The sequence below is a fragment of the Heptranchias perlo genome, chromosome 4 (genome assembly GCF_035084215.1).
Source record: "Heptranchias perlo isolate sHepPer1 chromosome 4, sHepPer1.hap1, whole genome shotgun sequence".
In the NCBI taxonomy this organism is placed as follows: Eukaryota; Metazoa; Chordata; class Chondrichthyes; order Hexanchiformes; family Hexanchidae; genus Heptranchias; species Heptranchias perlo.
Genome location: NC_090328.1, coordinates 6,829,915 through 6,849,455, shown reverse-complemented (window position 1 = coordinate 6,849,455; position 19,541 = coordinate 6,829,915). Strand labels below are relative to the sequence as shown.

General features: G+C 53.9%; 1 long non-coding RNA gene across 1 annotated transcript; it reads left to right on the top strand.

Annotated features, from left to right (window-relative positions):
- Positions 1 to 8,935: 8,935 nt before the first annotated feature.
- Positions 8,936 to 10,893, top strand: LOC137320421 (uncharacterized). Its single transcript, XR_010962513.1, has 2 exons — positions 8,936 to 9,167; positions 10,516 to 10,893. It is a non-coding gene; the product is annotated as an uncharacterized lncRNA (long non-coding RNA).
- Positions 10,894 to 19,541: the final 8,648 nt, after the last annotated feature.

Below are 19,541 nucleotides of genomic sequence, written 5' to 3'. Positions count from 1 at the left end.
TCTGGAACCTACAAGTTGTGTGTTTGCCTGTGTTTCCGACTTGCGCTTCCGCACATGAAGCCCTGCATCGAGGAGCAGATCTAGAACAATCCAGTCTACGGTCGCATGGCACTCCAGAGACTTAAGTACATAATCCAGGCTGACACTCCCAGTGCAGTACTGAGGGAGTGTTGCACTGTCAGAGGTGCCGTCTTTCGGTTGAGACGTTAAGCCGCGGCCCCGTCTGCCCTCTCAGGTGGGTGTAAAAGATCCCACGGCCACTATTTCATTGCAGAGCAGGGGAGTTTCTCCTCGGTGTCCTGGGGCCAATATTTATCCCTCAACCAACATCACTGAAAACACAGATTATCTGGTCATTATCACATTGCTGTTTGTGGGACCTTGCTGAGCGCAAATTGAATCATAGAATCATAGAATGGCCACAGTATTGGGGGCACATTATCTACATTACAGCAGTGACTACACTCCAAAAAGTACTTCATTGGCCGTGAAATGCTTTGGGACGTCCTGAGGTCGTGGAAGGCACGATATAAATACAAGTCTTTCTTTTCTTTCTATTCCCGACACACAATGGGAAGGGTGCAGAGTCCGTGGAGTTGGTTTGGGATTCTCACCTCCAGGATCCCCCATGAGGCCTCCAGCACCAGCAGTGAATCCATAAAAGGCTTGAGACCTGATGAAGGATCTACACCCGAAACCTTAACCCGTCTGCCGTCTTTACAGAGGCTGACTGACCCGCTACGTATTTCCAGCATTTGTGTAAGTGTCAGCTTGGTTCAATTGGAAGTCACCCCTGCCTCCGAGGATTAGGGGATCAAGCCCCCGCTATAGGCCTAAGCACATAATCTAGCCTGACATTTCATTTTAGTACCGAGGTTGTGCTGCGCTGTCACAGGGTCTATCTTTTGGATGGGATGTTAAACCAATGTTCAGGTGGTCTTAAGACCCTGTGGCACTATTTGAAGACGAGTGCGGCCTTCCCTTGTTATCCCAGGTAACATTTCTCCCTCAACCAACGCCCCCAGACAAATGATCATTTATCCCAGTTGCTGTTTGTGGAACTCGTTTACCTACAAAACAGCAGTAACTACACTTCACAAAGTAACCCATTGGTTCTGAAGCACTTTGGGACATCCCGGGGACCTCAGAGGCCCTATGGAAATGCGAGTTGTTTCTTTCTGCTTTTATTCCATAAAAGGCAATAGACAGACAGCCGATAACCAGACTGGTACACCCACATAAACAACTTGCATTTAAACAGCGCCTTCCACAACCTCAGGACGTCCCAAAGTGCTTTACAACCAATGAAGCACTTTTTAAGGTGTAGTCACTGTAGTAATGTAGGAAACACACACTCCCGCCCCCACACTCCCGCCATTGGTCGCCCAGCATGTCCATCCTTGCCATCCCACGACCAATTGGAACACGAACAGACTCTTCGTTACCCGATTGGATGATTCTTGACTGTCAGTCAAACAATTTCTTCTTTGCCGCCTCCAATATTATAACCAATAAATGAAAACGTTTAAAGAAAATGAACAAAAAAAACACCTAATTATTTTGCGCACAGCAAGGTCCCACAAACAGCAATGAGATAATGACGAGATCATCTGTTTTTTAGTGATGTTGGTTGAAGGATAAATATTGGCCCCAGGAGAACTCCCCGGCTCTTCTTTGAAATAATGCCGTGGGATCTTTTACGTCCACCTGAGAGGGCAAACGGGGCCCCGGTTTAACGTCTCATCTGAAAGACGGCGCCTCTAACGGTGCAGCACTCCCTCAGTACTCCTACTACATGCTGATGAGCCCTTCGATCAATGATGAAGAAAGGAGGGAATCAATCTTAAAATTAGAGTTAGGCATTTCAGGAGGGAAATCAGGAAGCAATTCTTCACACAAAGGGTAGTGGAAATGTAGAATTCACTCCCCCAAAAGGCTGTGGATGCTGGGGGGTCAAATGAAGCTTTCAAGAATGAGAGCGATAGATTTATGTTAGTTAAGGGCATCAAGGGCTATGGACCTTAGATGGGTAAATGGGGTTGAGGTGCAGATCAGCCATGATCTCATTGAATGGTGGAACAGGTTCAAGGGGCTGAATGGCCTCCTCCTGTTCCTACGTTCCTATGTAAATTTACACATTCATGGGCTATTAGCTCTTTGGGTGAAGCCTTAGGCTTGCCAACTCTGCTTGGACATATTCCTGGAGGATATCTCACCCCGCCCCCACACTCCCGCCATTGGTCGCCCAGCACGTCCATCTTTGCCATCCCACGACCAATTGGAACATGAACAGACTCTTCGTTACCCAATTGGATGATTCTTGACTGTCAGTCAAACAATCTCTTCCTTGCCGCCTCCAATATTATAACCAATAAACGAAAACGTTTTTTAAAAAATGAACAAAAAAAACCCACCTAATTATTTTTAATGCCCCTATGATTTTCTGCTGGGGTTCTTTGCTCACAGCAGTGCCCTGGAGATTAATCTTTCATTCCTGGAGACTCCAGGAATGAAACCCTCACAACATTCAAGAAGCATTTGGATGAGCACTTGAAATGCCATAGCATACAAGGCTACGGACCAAATGCTGGAATATGGGATTAGATTAGACAGGGCTTGATGGCCGGCACGGACACGATGGGCCGAAGGGCCTCTATCCGTGCTGTATAACTCTATGACTCTAACTCTATGACAGGGCAATCCTGGACTCTGTGAAGCCTGCGTTTACTTGACTCTTTTCACCTTCCTTCTTCTCAACTGCAACGTGTGTTTTATTTTTCAATCGGGCATCGGGTGAGCTAGAAATAATTTCCATCCTGCAGGACGCTGCCAGAGTTTTACGGGTTAGTGGCAGTTTTCACGGACTCTTCGCTGCCTGACTGTTTATGTTTGAATCAGACAGCTGACATTTTGTTTGCCGTGCCCTTCTCACCTCAACTAAAACAGTTTTCAGACAACTGCAAAACAATGAGAGAATACCAGGAAACAATCACCGTTGATTAGGATCACACTGATGTGACCTAACTTTGTAAACAGGGAGGCTTTGCGTGCTGGGCCATCCACAATGGCAACACATGTTTTACAGCTGGTTCTTGAGAAACTAAAGCAAAATAAAGTTCTCCGTTAAGTGGGCTCAGACATCGCATTTTGACTCGAAGCTCACTCCATTCCCTTCTGTTAGTTGTGGGAATTTGGCTGCCCCCTCCCGCCTCCCTGAGACGCGAGTTCGAGAGGGGAAACGGCTAATTTTCTAGAGTGTACGTTGATGAACTTCTGTGTAATGGCGGGAGTACCTTGTGCAACGATCTTTATGTTGACACGATGATTACGGGTCAGGAAGGCCATTCGGTCCATCCAACCAGAAAGACCCTAATTCTCTAAAAGAAACATCAGACAGTTTCTTCAATCTAACAGAATCCTTCCGACCTCATTTCTCAAACCAGTAAGTAAGAAAGAACTTGCATTTATATAGCATCTTTCACATCCTCAAAGTGCTTCACAACCAGTGAAGTACTTTTTGAAGTGCAGTCACTGTTGTAATGTAGGAAACGCAGCAGCCAGTTTGCCCACAGCAAGATCCCACAAACAGCAATGTGACAATGACCAGATCATCTGTTTTTAGTGATGTTGGTTGAGGGATAAATATTGGCCCCAGGACACCTGGGAGAACTCCCCAACTCTTCTTCCAAAAAGTGGCTGTGGGATCATTCACGTCCACCTGAGAGGGGCAGACGGGTCTTCAGTTTAAGGTCCTATCCCGATAGACGGCACCTCTGACAGTGCAGCACTCCCTCAGTACTGCACTGAGAGCGTCAGCTTGAAATTACGTGCTCAAGTCTCTTGGAGTGGGACTTGAACCCACGACCTTCTGACTCGGAGGTGAGAGTGCGACCCCACTGAGCCACCGCTGACAGATGACCTGTGTAATTACGGGAATGACTTATGTAACAATCGTTCTGATTATGTCGACAAGTTCACAAGATGATTCTGGTTGAGGAAGGCCATTCGGCCCATTGAACCAGTACGACCCTAATTATTTAAAGGAACATCAGACAGTTTCTTAAATCTAACAGAATCCAAATTTCTCAACTATTAATAGCCCGTGAGCTAAAAATCCAGCCCAGATTTTCCCTGTGATTGTATTAGGCGGAAGGTATCACTTGGGTGCATTACATTTCTTCTCCCAGAGGGTCGTGAATCTTTGGAGTTCTTCACCCCAAAAAGCTGTGGAGGCCGAGTCATTGAATACATTCAAGGCTGAGTTAGACAAGTTTTTGATCAGCAAGGGAGTCGAAGGATATGGAGAAAGGGCGGGAAAGTGGAGTTGAGGTAAAAATCAGATCAGCCATGATCTCGTTAAATGGCGGAACGGGTTCGAGGGGCCGAATGGCCTACTCCTGCTCCTATCCCTTATGGTCATAGCAGAAAATCAGGAGAGCTGTGTTGCAGATGTGCGATCTTTCCCATCCCATTATCCTCTCTGTGCTTTATGCCAAGCGCAATTACTGGAAAGTATGCAGGGATTCTGTTCAGTAAAACATTGCGGAAAACGTTTTTTTATTGTATGTATATATCAGCTTACAGCTGACAGGAAAAATGAGCTACAAATACAGAAAGCCGCAGAAAAAAAAACACAGAACACAGAATGCTCGAAACACTGTGTCCTCACCACGGTGTATGTCTGGCCTCTGACAGACGGAACTCTGGAGACCTCACAAAGCTCCTGGGGTCCCCTCGTGGAATCCTCAGGGTCCACAGGCCCCAGTTTGAGCCGCATGTCCTTTTGGTAGGAACATAGGAACTAAAGTAGGCCATTCAGCCCCTCGAGCCTGCTCCGCCATTCAATGAGATCATGGCTGACCTGCACCTCAACTCCATTTACCCGCCTTTGCTCCATATCCCTCGATACCCTTACCCAACAAAAATCTATCGATCTCAATCTTGAAAATTTCAATTGACCTCCAACATTCGCTCCCTTTGGGGGGCAGAGAATTCCATGTTTCCACTCCCCTTTGTGTGACAAAGAGTTTCCTGACATCTCCCCTGAACGGCCTAGCTCTAATTTTAAAATTAGGTCCCCTTGTTCTTGATTCCCCCACCAGAGGTAATAGTTTCTCTGTACCTACCCTAACAAATCCCAATAACATATTAAAAACCTCGATCAGATCACCCCTCAATCTTATGTACTCAGAGGAATACAAGCCAAGTTTATATTTTTTTATTTGTTCATGGGATGTGGGCATCGCTGGCGAGGCCGGCATTTATTGCCCATCCCTAATTGCCCTTGAGAAGGTGGTGGTGAGCTGCCTTCTTGAACTGCTGCGGTGAAGGTTCTCCCACAATGCTGTTAGGAAGGGAGTTCCAGGATTTTGACCCAGCGACGATGACGGAACGGCGATATATTTCCAAGTCGGGATGGTGTGTGACTTGGAGGGGAACGTGCAGGTGGTGTTGTTCCCATGTGCCTGCTGCCCTTGTCCTTCTAAGTGGTAGAGGTCGCGGGGTTTGGGAGGTGCTGTCGAAGAAGCCTTGGCGAGTTGCTGCAGTGCATCCTCTAGATGGTACACACTGCAGCCACAGTGCGCCGGTGGTGAAGGGAGTGAATGATTAGGGTGGTGGATAGGGTGCCAATCAAGTGGGCTGCTTTGTCCTGGATGGTGTCGAGCTTCTTGAGTATTGTTGGAGCTGCACTCATCCAGGCAAGTGGAGAGTATTCAATCACACTCCTGACTTGTGCCTGTTAGATGGTGGAAAGGCTTTGGGGAGTCAGGAGGTGAGTCACTCGCCGCAGAATACCCAGCCTCTGACCTGCTCTCGTAGCCACAGTATTTATGTGGCTGGTCCAGTTGAGTTTCTGGTCAATGGTGACCCCCAGGATGTTGATGGTGGGGCATTCAACGGTGGTAATGCCATTGAATGTCAAAGGGAGATGGTTAGATTCTCTCTTGTTGCAGATGGTCATTGCCTGGCACTTATCTGGCGCAAATATTACTTGCCACTTATCAGCCCAAGGCCTGGAGGGGTTGCAAATAGAACTGAACACTGTGCAATCATCAGCGAGCATCCCCATTTCTGACCTTACGATGGAGGGAAGGTCATTGATGAAGCAGCTGAAGATGGTTGGGTCCAGGACACTGCCCTGACGAACACCTGCAGCGATGTCCTGGGGCTGAGATGATTGGCCTCCAACAACCACTACCATCTTCCTTTGTGCTAGGTATGACTCCAGCCACTGGAGAGTTTTCCCCCTGATTCCCATTGACTTCAATTTTACTAGGGCTCCTTGGTGCCACACTCGGTCAAATGCTGCCTTGATGTCAAGGGCAGTCACTCTCACCTCACTTCTGGAATTCAGCTGTTTTGTCCATGTTTGGACCAAGGCTGTAATGAGGTCTGGAGCCGAGTGGTCCTGGTGGAACCCAAACTGAGCATTGGTGAGCAGGTTATTGGTGAGTAAGTGCCGCTTGATAGCACAGTCGATGACACCTTCCATCACTTTGCTGATGATTGAGAGTAGACTGATGGGGCGGTAATTGGCCGGATTGGATTTGTCCTGCTTTTTGTGGACAGGACATACCTGGGCAATTTTCCACATTGTCGGGTAGATGCCAGTGTTGTAGCTGTACTGGAACAGCTTGGCTAGAGGTTCAGCTAGTTCTGGAGCACAAGTCTTCAGCACTACAGCCGGGATGTTGTCGGGGCCCATAGCCTTTGCTGTATCCAGTGCACTCAGCCGTTTCTTGATATCATGTGGAGTGAATCGAATTGGCCGAAGACTGGCTTCTGTGATGGTGGGGATATCGGGAGGAGGCTGAGATGGATCATCCACTCGGCACTTCTGCCTGAAGATGGTTGCAAACGCTTCAGCCTTGTCTTTTGCACTCGTGCTGGACTCTGCCATCATTGACGATGGGGATGTTTACAGAGCCTCCTCCTCCCGTTTGTTGTTTAATTGTCCACCACCATTCACGACTGGATGTGACAGGACTGCAGAGCTTTGATCTGATCCGTTGGTTGTGGAATCGCTGAGCTCTGTCGATAGCATGTTGCTTCCGCTGTTTAGCATGCATGTAGTCCTGAGTTGTAGCTTCACCAGGTTGGTACCTCATTTTTAGGTACGCCTGGTGCTGCTCCTGTCATGCTCTTCTGCACTCCTCATTGAACCAGGGTTGATCCCCTGGCTTGTTGGTAATGGTAGAGTGAGGAATATGCTGGGGCATGATGTTACAGATTGTGCTGGAATACAATTCTGCTGCTGCTGATGGCCCACAGCGCCTCATGGATGCCCAGTTTTGAGCTGCTAGATCCGTTCTGAATCTATCCCATTTAGCACGGTGATAGTGCCACACAACACGTTGGATGGTGTCCTCAGTGTGAAGATGGGACTTCATCTCCACGAGGACTGTGCGGTGGTCACTCCTACCAATACTGTCATGGACAGATGCATCTGCGACAGGTAGGTTGGTGTGGACGAGGTCAAGTAAGTTTTTCCCTCGTGTTGGTTTGCTCACCACCTGCTGCAGGCCCAGTCTGGCAGCTATGTCCTTCAGGACTCGGCCAGCCCCATCAGTAGTTGTGCTACTGAGCCACTCTTAGTGATGGACATTGAAGTCCCCCACCCAGAGTACATTTTGTGCCCTTGCTACCCTCAGTGCTTCCTCCAAGTGGTGCTCAACATGGAGGAGGACTGATTCATCATCTGAGGGAGGGCACTAGGTGGTAATCAGCAGGAGATTTCCTTGCCCATAGAATCATAGAATCATAGAAGTTACAACATGGAAACAGGCCCTTCGGCCCAACATGTCCATGTCGCCCAGTTTATACCACTAAGCTAGTCCCAATTGCCTGCACTTGGCCCATATCCCTCTATACCCATCTTACCCATGCAACTGTCCAAATGCTTTTTAAAAGACAAAATTGTACCCGCCTCTACTACTATATATCAAGGAAAGCAGTGGTCCCAGCACCAACCCCTGGGGAAAACCACTATACACCTCCCTCCAGTCCAAAAAACTGGAGGGAGGTGTATAGTCCAAAAAACAACCATTCACCACTACTCTCTGTTTCCTGTCACTTACCCAATTCTGTATCGGTGTTGCTACTGCCCCCTTTTATTCCATGGGCCATAATCTTAATAGCAAGCCTATTATGCAGCACTTTATCAAATGTCTTTTGAAAGTCCATACACACTGCATCAACCGCATTGCCCTCATCAACCCTCTCTATTACCTCATCAAAAAACTCTTATCAGGTTACTTAAACATGATTTACCTTTAACAAATCCATGCTGGCTTTCCCTAATCAATCCACACTTGTCCAAGTGACTGTTAATTCTGTCCTGGATTATCATCTCTAAAAGTTTCCCCACCAATGAGGTTAAACTGACTGGCCTATAGTTGCTGGGTTTATCCTTACACCCATTTTTGAACAAGGGTGTAACATTTGCAATTCTCCAGTCCTCTGGCACCACCCCTGTATCTACGGATGTTTGGAAGATTATGGCCAGTACCTTTCCAATTTCCATTATGGAGGTGCCTTCCCTCAGATGATGCTTTAAACTGCGGCCCTGCCGGACTGTTCAGGTGGATGGTAAAGATCCCAGGGCATTATTTGAAGAGCAGGAACGTTTTGTGTCCCGAATAACATCCCTCCCTCTTGCAACACCAGGAAATTATTGGTCATTTATCTGAATGCTGGTTATGGGATCTTGCTGTGCACAAGGTGGTGGCTGTTTGTGACAAGTCATTGCTTCCACAGTAATTGATTGTAGGTGAAGAACTTTGAGACACACAGACAGGCACCGTATCGATGCAAGTCTTGCTGTGAATTTGCAGCGTTTCTGTGTGTTTGAGGTTTCTCCAGTTGTTACCAGTTGTGGACACGGCTTTTCTCGGATTAGATTTTGAAATGCCGGTGTTTTGTATTTAAAGGCCGAGGAGGTGAGTCCGCCCTGCGTTTCTCTGCCCTGAGAATGGAGAAGAGCCATGACTGTGTTTGACCTGATGCCATGAGATTTCAAGACGTCCGGAGTCAATGTTGACAATTCCCAGGGCCGCTCCCTCCTGACTGTATATCACTGTACCGCCACCTCTGGTGGGTCTGTCCTGCCGATGGGACAGGACATACCCAGGGATGGTGATGGAAGAGTCTGGGACATTGGCTGAAAGGTATGATTCTGTCAGTCTGGCTATGTCAGGCCACCATTACTGATACTAGTTTTTTTTATATTCCAATTTTAATTTAATTAATTGAATTTAACTTCCCCAGCTGCCAAGACTCGGGATTATTAGTCCAGGCCTCTGGATTACTAGTCCAGTAACATAACCACTATGCTACTGTACCCGGTACAGTAACCTGTCCTCATAATTTAACCCTCTAAGCCACGGTATCATTCTGGTGAATCTGTGCTGCACCCCCTCCAAGGCCAATATATCCTTCCTGAGGTGCGGTGCCCAGAACTGAACGCAGTCTCTCCAGATGGGGTCTGACCAAGGCAGTCTTTAATTTCAAAGACGGGAAGATGCAATGATTGTAAATTGTTGCTGCTGGGTGTCAAACAGGACAAAGGCTGTTTGTCCAGTCGGTGCAGACTGGTTCCCCATCAGACAGTCACAGCTGCTCTATATCAGCATTGTCCAATAGAAATCGCTGACTAGCCACAGGTGCGGCTGTGGTGACACCGTTTGCACTAATTTTACTCGTGAACGCCTTACACGCGATGCAGGTAAATGTACCTCACACGGTTACTGAACAAACATCTGTGACCAAGGGAGTAAAACACTCACAATGATCAAAAACACTCGCACTCTCTGCTTTTTCCCTCATCATTTCACCAACAAAAGGTTAAAGTTCACACACATACGCCGTGCGAACATGAGTATTGAGATCACAGGCCCAGTGAGAGACTTTTAATTTACTAATTAGAAATGCGATTAGTCACATCTGGATTCCCAATTAGCCACATGTGGCGAGTGCCTAATGTATTGGACGTCACTGCTCCATATAAAAGCAGGCAGATACTGAGACAGGAGCAGTAAGACCCCTAACAAAGTCACCCTGCATTATATGATGTTTTCACTCAACCAGCGCAGTGCAATTAAACTAGAACGTTTTTAAGCTCCATGATTGCACAGTTGGTGAAGGGACTGACTGACTGACCGTCAGTGGGGGCTCAGTGGGGCCACTCTCGCCTCTGAGTCACAAGGTCGTGAGTTGAAATGTCAAAGCCGACACTCCCAGTGTAGTACTGAGGGAGTGCTGCACTGTCGGAGGGTCAGTATGAGAATCCCTACATGGTCAGTTTTCGGTAAAATATTAAAATGTCAACGTGGCAAAGAAGCAGAATGCAAAATGGTTAGAAAGGGTTAATTAGTTAGTAACTGAGATTGATACAAGTGGCCTGGCCCTCCTGCTGGGCCATATGTTTGCTTAGTCAGCAGGCCTGCATTGTCTTATCAATGATAGGTCTTTGATGTGAGTCAAGGACTGGTCTGAATGTCTCCATGTTTATGGCAGATCAATATAGGTAACGAGCTTAGCCAAAGTTGAAAGACATTCCAGGTTGGGAGATAAGGAACAGAAGGAACAGGGAAGAACATTCCAAGTTGGAAGATGAGGAAGTATCCCCTTTGATGTCTAACAGCAGCATGATCAGCACATGGACGATTTATGATTGGTCGGAAATAATGTAACCTCGCATGGCAACCTATGCCCGGCTTATGATTGGTGTTGACCCTCGTTAAGTATGTTCCAACCCTATTGATTTGTATAAAAACGTGTGGATTTCTGTATGTTGTTGTTCTTGCTCTGCCAGCATAGAGGGACTCTATCAGGAGTCCAAATCAATGCTGCAGACTAAGAACCCTGCTATTAAAGATGTGTTGAACTTTAAAATGTATTCGACTTCAGTTATTACTGAACCAGACTGAGGGGAAAGAATCCGGATCGTCAAGTACTGAGGGAGCGCTGCACTGTCGGAGGGTCAGTACTGAGGGAGCGTTGCACTGTCGGAGGGTCAGTACTGAGGGAGCGCTGCACTGTCGGAGGGTCAGTACTGAGGGAGCGCTGCGCTGTCGGAGGGTCAGTACTGAGGGAGCGTTGCGCTGTCGGAGGGTCAGTACTGAGGGAGCGCTGCGCTGTAGGAGGGTCAGTACTGAGGGAGCGCTGCGCTGTCGGAGGGTCAGTACTGAGGGAGCGCTGCGCTGTCGGAGGGTCAGTACTGAGGGAGCGCTGCACTGTCGGAGGGTCAGTACTGAGGGAGTGCTGCACTGTCGGAGGGTCAGTACTGAGGGAGCGCTGCACTGTCGGAGGGTCAGTACTGAGGGAGCGCTGCACTGTCGGAGGGTCAGTACTGAGGGAGCGATGCACTGTCGGAGGGTCAGTACTGAGGGAGCGCTGCACTGTCGGAGGGTCAGTACTGAGGGAGCGCTGCACTGTCGGAGGGTCAGTACTGAGGTAGCGCTGCACTGTCGGAGGGTCAGTACTGAGGGAGCGCTGCACTGTCGGAGGGTCAGTACTGAGGGAGCGCTGCACTGTCGGAGGGTCAATACTGAGGGAGCGCTGCACTGTCAGAGGGTCAGTATTGAGGGAGCGCTGCACTGTCGGAGGGTCAGTACTGAGGGAGCACTGCACTGTCGGAGGGTCAGTACTGAGGGAGGGCTGCACTGTCGGAGTGTCAGTACTGAGGGAGCGCTGCACTGTTGGAGGGTCAGTACTGAGGGAGCGCTGCACCGTCGGAGGGTCAGTACCGAGGGAGTGATGCACTGTCGGAGGGTCAGTACTGAGGGAGCGCTGCACCATCGAAGGGTCAGTACTGAGGGAGCGCTGCACTGTCGGAGGGTCAGTACTGAGGGAGCGCTGCACCGTCGGAGGGTCAGTACCGAGGGAGTGATGCACTGTCGGAGGGTCAGTACTGAGGGAGTGCTGCACTGTCGGAGGGTCAGTACTGAGGGAGCGCTGCACTGTCGGAGGGTCAGTACTGAGGGAGCGCTGCACTGTCGGAGGGTCAGTACTGAGGGAGCGCTGCACTGTCGGAGGGTCAGTACTGAGGGAGCGATGCACTGTCGGAGGGTCAGTACTGAGGGAGCGCTGCACTGTCGGAGGGTCAGTACTGAGGGAGCGCTGCACTGTCGGAGGGTCAGTACTGAGGGAGCGCTGCACTGTCGGAGGGTCAGTACTGAGGGAGCGCTGCACTGTCGGAGGGTCATTACTGAGGGAGCGCTGCACTGTCGGAGGGTCAGTACTGAGGGAGCGCTGCACTGTCGGAGGGTCAGTACTGAGGGAGCACTGCACTGTCGGAGGGTCAGTACTGAGGGAGCGCTGCACCGTCGGAGGGTCAGTACCGAGGGAGTGATGCACTGTCGGAGGGTCAGTACTGAGGGAGCGCTGCACCGTCGAAGGGTCAGTACTGAGGGAGCGCTGCACTGTCGGAGGGTCAGTACTGAGGGAGCGCTGCACCGTCGGAGGGTCAGTACCGAGGGAGTGATGCACTGTCGGAGGGTCAGTACTGAGGGAGCGCTGCACTGTCGGAGGGTCAGTACTGAGGGAGCGCTGCACTGTCGGAGGGTCAGTACTGAGGGAGCGCTGCACTGTCAGAGGGTCAGTACCGAGGGAGCGCTGCACTGTCGGAGGGTCAGTACTGAGGGAGCGCTGCACTGTCGGAGGGTCAGTACTGAGGGAGCACTGCACTGTCGGAGGGTCAGTACTGAGGGAGCGTTGCACTGTCGGAGGGTCAGTACTGAGGGAGCACTGCACTGTCGGAGGGTCAGTACTGAGGGAGCGCTGCACTGTCGGAGGGTGAGTACTGAGGGAGTGCTGCACTGTCGGAGGGTCAGTACTGAGGGAGTGCTGCACCGTCGGAGGGTCAGTACTGAGGGAGCGCTGCACTGTCGGAGGGTCAGTACTGAGGGAGGGCTGCACTGTCGGAGGGTCAGTACTGAGGGAGAGCTGCACTGTCGGAGGGTCAGTACTGAGGGAGCGCTGCACTGTCGGAGGGTCAGTACTGAGGGAGAGTTGCACTGTCAGAGGGTCAGTACTGAGGGAGCGCTGCGCTGTCGGAGGGTCAGTACTGAGGGAGCGCTGCGCTGTCGGAGCGTCAGTACTGAGGGAGCGCTGCACTGTCGGAGGGTCAGTACTGAGGGAGAGCTGCACTGTCGGAGGGTCAGTACTGAGGGAGCACTGCACTGTCGGAGGGTCAGTACTGAGGGAGCGTTGCACTGTCGGAGGGTCAGTACTGAGGGAGCGCTGCACTGTCGGAGGGTCAGTACTGAGGGAGCGCTGCACTGTCGGAGGGTCAGTACTGAGGGAGCGCTGCACTGTCGGAGGGTCAGTACTGAGGGGGCGCTGCACTGTCGGAGGGTCAGTACTGAGGGAGCGTTGCACTGTCGGAGGGTCGGTACTGAGGGAGCACTGCACTGTCGGAGGGTCAGTACTGAGGGAGCGTTGCACTGTCGGAGGGTCAGTACTGAGGGAGCGCTGCACTGTCGGAGGGTCAGTACTGAGGGAGCGCTGCACTGTCGGAGGGTCAGTACAGAGGGATCGCTGCACTGTCGGAGGGTCAGTACTGAGGGAGCGCTGCACTGTCGGAGGGTCAGTACTGAGGGAGAGTTGCACTGTCGGAGGGTCAGTACTGAGGGAGAGTTGCACTGTCGGAGGGTCAGTACTGAGGGAGAGTTGCACTGTCAGAGGGTCAGTACTGAGGGAGCGCTGCACTGTCGGAGGGTCAGTACTGAGGGAGAGTTGCACTGTCGGAGGGTCAGTACTGAGGGAGCGCTGCACTGTCGGAGGGTCAGTACTGAGGGAGCGCTGCACTGTCGGAGGGTCAGTACTGAGGGAGCGCTGCACCGTCGGAGGGTCAGTAACGAGGGAGTGATGCGCTGTCGGAGGGTCAGTACCGAGGGAGCGCTGCGCTGTCGGAGGGTCAGTACGGAGGGAGCGCTGCGCTGTCGGAGGGTCAGTACTGAGGGAGCGCTGCACTGTCGGAGGGTCAGTACTGAGGGAGCACTGCGCTGTCGGAGGGTCAGTACTGAGGGAGCGCTGCACTGTCGGAGGGTCAGTACTGAGGGAGCGCTGCACTGTCGGAGGGTCAGTACTGAGGGAGCGCTGCACTGTCGGAGGGTCAGTACTGAGGGAGCACTGCACTGTCGGAGGGTCAGTACTGAGGGAGCGTTGCACTGTCGGAGGGTCAGTACTGAGGGAGCACTGCACTGTCGGAGGGTCAGTACTGAGGGAGCGCTGCACTGTCGGAGGGTGAGTACTGAGGGAGTGCTGCACTGTCGGAGGGTCAGTACTGAGGGAGTGCTGCACCGTCGGAGGGTCAGTACTGAGGGGGGCTGCACTGTCGGAGGGTCAGTGCTGGGGGAACGCTGCACCGTCGGAGGGTCAGTACTGAGGGAGCGCTGCGCTGTCGGAGGGTCAGTACTGAGGGAGGGCTGCACTGTCGGAGGGTCAGTACTGAGGGAGTGCAGCACCATCGGAGGGTCAGTACTGAGGGAGCGCTGCACTGTCGGAGGGTCAGTACTGAGGGAGGGCTGCACTGTCGGAGGGTCAGTACTGAGGGAGTGCTGCACTGTCGGAGGGTCAGTACTGAGGGAGCGTTGCACTGTCGGAGGGTCAGTACTGAGGGAGAGTTGCACTGTCAGAGGGTCAGTACTGAGGGAGCGCTGCGCTGTCGGAGGGTCAGTACTGACGGGGGCTGCACTGTTGGAAGGTCAGTACTGAGGGAGTGCAGCACCATCGGAGGGTCAGTACTGAGGGAGCGCTGCACTGTCGGAGGGTCAGTACTGAGGGAGTGCTGCACTGTCGGAGGGTCAGTACTGAGGGAGCGCTGCACTGTCGGAGGGTCAGTACTGAGGGAGAGTTGCACTGTCAGAGGGTCAGTACTGAGGGAGCGCTGCGCTGTCGGAGGGTCAGTACTGAGGGAGCGCTGCGCTGTCGGAGCGTCAGTACTGAGGGAGCGCTGCACTGTCGGAGGGTCAGTACTGAGTGAGAGCTGCACTGTCGGAGGGTCAGTACTGAGGGAGCACTGCACTGTCGGAGGGTCAGTACTGAGGGAGCGTTGCACTGTCGGAGGGTCAGTACTGAGGGAGCCTGAACTGTCGGAGGGTCAGTACTGAGGGAGCGCTGCGCTGTCGGAGGGTCAGTACTGAGGGAGCGCTGCGCTGTCGGAGGGTCAGTACTGAGGGAGCGCTGCGCTGTCGGAGGGTCAGTACTGAGGGAGCGCTGCACTGTCGGAGGGTCAGTACTGAGGGAGCGCTGCACTGTCGGAGGGTCAGTACTGAGGGAGCACTGCACTGTCGGAGGGTCAGTACTGAGGGAGCGTTGCACTGTCGGAGGGTCAGTACTGAGGGAGCGCTGCACTGTCGGAGGGTCAGTACTGAGGGAGCGCTGCACTGTCGGAGGGTGAGTACTGAGGGAGCGCTGCACTGTCGGAGGGTCAGTACTGAGGGAGCGCTGCACTGTCGGAGGGTCAGTACTGAGGGAGCGCTGCACTGTCGGAGGGTCAGTACTGAGGGAGCGCTGCACTGTCGGAGGGTCAGTACTGAGGGAGCGCTGCACTGTCGGAGGGTCAATACTGAGGGAGCGCTGCACTGTCAGAGGGTCAGTATTGAGGGAGCGCTGCACTGTCGGAGGGTCAGTACTGAGGGAGCACTGCACTGTCGGAGGGTCAGTACTGAGGGAGGGCTGCACTGTCGGAGTGTCAGTACCGAGGGAGTGATGCACTGTTGGAGGGTCAGTACTGAGGGAGCGCTGCACCGTCGGAGGGTCAGTACCGAGGGAGTGATGCACTGTCGGAGGGTCAGTACTGAGGGAGCGCTGCACCGTCGAAGGGTCAGTACTGAGGGAGTGATGCACTGTCGGAGGGTCAGTACCGAGGGAGCGCTGCACTGTCGGAGGGTCGGTACTGAGGGAGCGCTGCACTGTCGGAGGGTCAGTACTGAGGGAGCGCTGCACTGTCAGAGGGTCAGTACCGAGGGAGCGCTGCACTGTCGGAGGGTCAGTACTGAGGGAGAGTTGCACTGTCTGAGGGTCAGTACTGAGGGAGCGCTGCGCTGTCGGAGGGTCAGTACTGAGGGAGCGCTGCGCTGTCGGAGGGTCAGTACTGAGGGAGCGCTGCACTGTCGGAGGGTCAGTACTGAGGGAGCACTGCGCTGTCGGAGGGTCAGTACTGAGGGAGCACTGCACTGTCGGAGGGTCAGTACTGAGGGAGCGCTGCACTGTCGGAGGGTCAGTACTGAGGGAGCGCTGCACTGTCGGAGGGTCAGTACTGAGGGAGCACTGCACTGTCGGAGGGTCAGTACTGAGGGAGCGTTGCACTGTCGGAGGGTCAGTACTGAGGGAGCGCTGCACTGTCGGAGGGTCAGTACTGAGGGAGCGCTGCACTGTCGGAGGGTGAGTACTGAGGGAGTGCTGCACTGTCGGAGGGTCAGTACTGAGGGAGCGCTGCACTGTCGGAGGGTCAGTACTGAGGGAGCGCTGCACTGTCAGAGGTTCAGTATTGAGGGAGCGCTGCACTGTCGGAGGGTCAGTACTGAGGGAGCACTGCACTGTCGGAGGGTCAGTACTGAGGGAGGGCTGCACTGTCGGAGTGTCAGTACTGAGGGAGCGCTGCAGTGTTGGAGGGTCAGTACTGAGGGAGCGCTGCACCGTCGGAGGGTCAGTACCGAGGGAGTGATGCACTGTCGGAGGGTCAGTACTGAGGGAGCGCTGCACCGTCGAAGGGTCAGTACTGAGGGAGCGCTGCACTGTCGGAGGGTCAGTACTGAGGGAGCGCTGCACCGTCGGAGGGTCAGTACCGAGGGAGTGATGCACTGTCGGAGGGTCAGTACTGAGGGAGCGCTGCACTGTCGGAGGGTCAGTACTGAGGGAGCGCTGCACTGTCGGAGGGTCAGTACTGAGGGAGCGCTGCACTGTCAGAGGGTCAGTACCGAGGGAGCGCTGCACTGTCGGAGGGTCAGTACTGAGGGAGAGTTGCACTGTCGGAGGGTCAGTACTGAGGGAGCGCTGCGCTGTCGGAGGGTCAGTACTGAGGGAGCGCTGCGCTGTCGGAGGGTCAGTACTGAGGGAGCGCTGCACTGTCGGAGGGTCAGTACTGAGGGAGCACTGCCCTGTCGGAGGGTCAGTACTGAGGGAGCGCTGCACTGTCGGAGGGTCAGTACTGAGGGAGCGCTGCACTGTCGGAGGGTCAGTACTGAGGGAGCGCTGCACTGTCGGAGGGTCAGTACTGAGGGAGCACTGCACTGTCGGAGGGTCAGTACTGAGGGAGCGTTGCACTGTCGGAGGGTCAGTACTGAGGGAGCACTGCACTGTCGGAGGGTCAGTACTGAGGGAGCGCTGCACTGTCGGAGGGTGAGAACTGAGGGAGTGCTGCACTGTCGGAGGGTCAGTACTGAGGGAGTGCTGCACCGTCGGAGGGTCAGTACTGAGGGGGGCTGCACTGTCGGAGGGTCAGTGCTGGGGGAACGCTGCACCGTCGGAGGGTCAGTACTGAGGGAGCGCTGCGCTGTCGGAGGGTCAGTACTGACGGGGGCTGCACTGTCGGAAGGTCAGTACTGAGGGAGTGCAGCACCATCGGAGGGTCAGTACTGAGGGAGCGCTGCACTGTCGGAGGGTCAGTACTGAGGGAGGGCTGCACTGTCGGAGGGTCAGTACTGAGGGAGTGCTGCACTGTCGGAGGGTCAGTACTGAGGGAGCGCTGCACTGTCGGAGGGTCAGTACTGAGGGAGAGTTGCACTGTCAGAGGGTCAGTACTGAGGGAGCGCTGCGCTGTCGGAGGGTCAGTACTGAGGGAGCGCTGCGCTGTCGGAGCGTCAGTACTGAGGTAGCGCTGCACTGTCGGAGGGTCAGTACTGAGGGAGAGCTGCACTGTCGGAGGGTCAGTACTGAGGGAGCACTGCACTGTCGGAGGGTCAGTACTGAGGGAGCGTTGCACTGTCGGAGGGTCAGTACTGAGGGAGCGCTGCACTGTCGGAGGGTCAGTACTGAGGGAGCGCTGCACTGTCGGAGGGTCAGTACTGAGGGAGCGCTGCACTGTCGGAGGGTCAGTACTGAGGGGGCGCTGCACTGTCGGAGGGTCAGTACTGTGGGAGCGTTGCACTGTCGGAGGGTCGGTACTGAGGGAGCACTGCACTGTCGGAGGGTCAGTACTGAGGGAGCGTTGCACTGTCGGAGGGTCAGTACTGAGGGAGCGCTGCACTGTCGGAGGGTCAGTACTGAGGGAGCGCTGCACTGTCGGAGGGTCAGTACAGAGGGATCGCTGCACTGTCGGAGGGTCAGTACTGAGGGAGCGCTGCACTGTCGGATGTCAGTACTGAGGGAGAGTTGCACTGTCGGAGGGTCAGTACTGAGGGAGAGTTGCACTGTCGGAGGGTCAGTACTGAGGGAGAGTTGCACTGTCAGAGGGTCAGTACTGAGGGAGCGCTGCACTGTCGGAGGGTCAGTACTGAGGGAGAGTTGCACTGTCGGAGGGTCAGTACTGAGGGAGCGCTGCGCTGTCGGAGGGTCAGTACTGAGGGAGAGCTGCACTGTCGGAGGGTCAGTACTGAGGGAGCACTGCACTGTTGGAGGGTCAGTACTGAGGGAGCGTTGCACTGTCGGAGGGTCAGTATTGAGGGAGCGCTGCACTGTCGGAGGGTCAGTACTGAGGGAGCGCTGCACTGTCGGAGGGTCAGTACTGAGGGAGTGCTGCACTGTCCGAGGGTCAGTACTGAGGGAGCGCTGCACTGTCGGAGGGTCAGTACTGAGGGAGCGCTGCACTGTCGGAGGGTGAGTACTGAGGGAGTGCTGCACTGTCGGAGGGTCAGTACTGAGGGAGTGCTGCACTGTCGGAGGGTCAGTACTAAGGGGGGCTGCACTGTCGGAGGGTCAGTACTGATGGAGTGCTGCACTGTCGGAGGGTCAGTACTGAGGGAGTGCTGCACCATCGGAGGGTCAGTACTGAGGGAGCGCTGCACCGTCGGAGGGTCAGTACTAAGGGGGGCTGCACTGTCGGAGGGTCAGTACTGATGGAGTGCTGCACTGTCGGAGGGTCAGTACTGAGGGAGTGCTGCACCATCGGAGGGTCAGTGCTGAGGGAACGCTGCACCGTCGGAGGGTCAGTACTAAGGGGGGCTGCACTGTCGGAGGGTCAGTACTGACGGAGTGCTGCACTGTCGGAGGGTCAGTACTGAGGGAGTGCTGCACCATCGGAGGGTCAGTGCTGAGGGAACGCTGCACCGTCGGAGGGTCAGTACTAAGGGGGGCTGCACTGTCGGAGGGTCAGTACTGATGGAGTGCTGCACTGTCGGAGTGTCAGTACTGAGGGAGCGCTGCACTGTCGGAGGGTCAGTACTGAGAGAGTGCTGCACTGTCGGAGGGTCAGTACTGAGGGAGTGCTGCACTGTCGGAGGGTCAGTACTGATGGAGTGCCGCACTGTCGGAGGGTCAGTCCTGAGGGAGTGCAGCACCATCGGAGGGTCAGTACTGAGGGAGCACTGCACTGTCGGAGGGTCAGTACTGAGGGAGGGCTGCACTGTCGGAGGGTCAGTACTGAGGGAGCGCTGCAC